This window comes from Monopterus albus, unplaced genomic scaffold, assembly GCF_001952655.1.
Source record: "Monopterus albus unplaced genomic scaffold, M_albus_1.0 scaffold292.1, whole genome shotgun sequence".
Lineage (NCBI taxonomy): Eukaryota > Metazoa > Chordata > Actinopteri > Synbranchiformes > Synbranchidae > Monopterus > Monopterus albus.
This window is the reverse complement of record NW_018128172.1, coordinates 1,149,782-1,150,119: the sequence shown is the minus strand read 5'-3', so window position 1 is coordinate 1,150,119 and position 338 is coordinate 1,149,782. Positions and strand designations below refer to the sequence as shown.

The window sequence follows — 338 nt, the reverse complement described above, 5'->3', positions numbered from 1 at the left end:
GTGCCGCCATCCGTTTGCTGGGGGAAGCGGCTTGTCCCGGTGGGGCTCCGGAGCGCGCCCACGATTAAAATGCTCGGGTGTAGAAACCGTGACAGGTTGGAAACGTGCTAAACTACAGATGCTGCGCCTGACGGACCGACAGGTATAAGAGGTAACGTATCTCTCCATGTTTCATTTCTCGGCGTCACCTCACATCTGCTTCAGCTCAGCGGCCGATGCTGCTGCCGCATCCCCAGCGCAGGGACCGAACATCGGCTGGAGAGTGCACGGAGAGCCGGGGGATTCTTATCCTGGGCCCAGTGCCGCCTCTTAGCGCGGGTTAACCCATTTCAAGACAC

The 338-nt window shown here is 59.5% G+C and overlaps 1 protein-coding gene across 1 annotated transcript in view; it reads left to right on the top strand.

Annotated features, from left to right (window-relative positions):
- Positions 1-8: 8 nt before the first annotated feature.
- foxred2 (FAD-dependent oxidoreductase domain containing 2) overlaps positions 9-338 on the top strand; it is an 8,247-nt gene continuing 7,917 nt past the window's right edge. The window contains exon 1 of the mRNA XM_020623119.1: positions 9-151. The gene's annotated coding sequence lies outside the window, so the exon portion shown is untranslated. The remainder of the gene's footprint in view (positions 152-338) is intronic.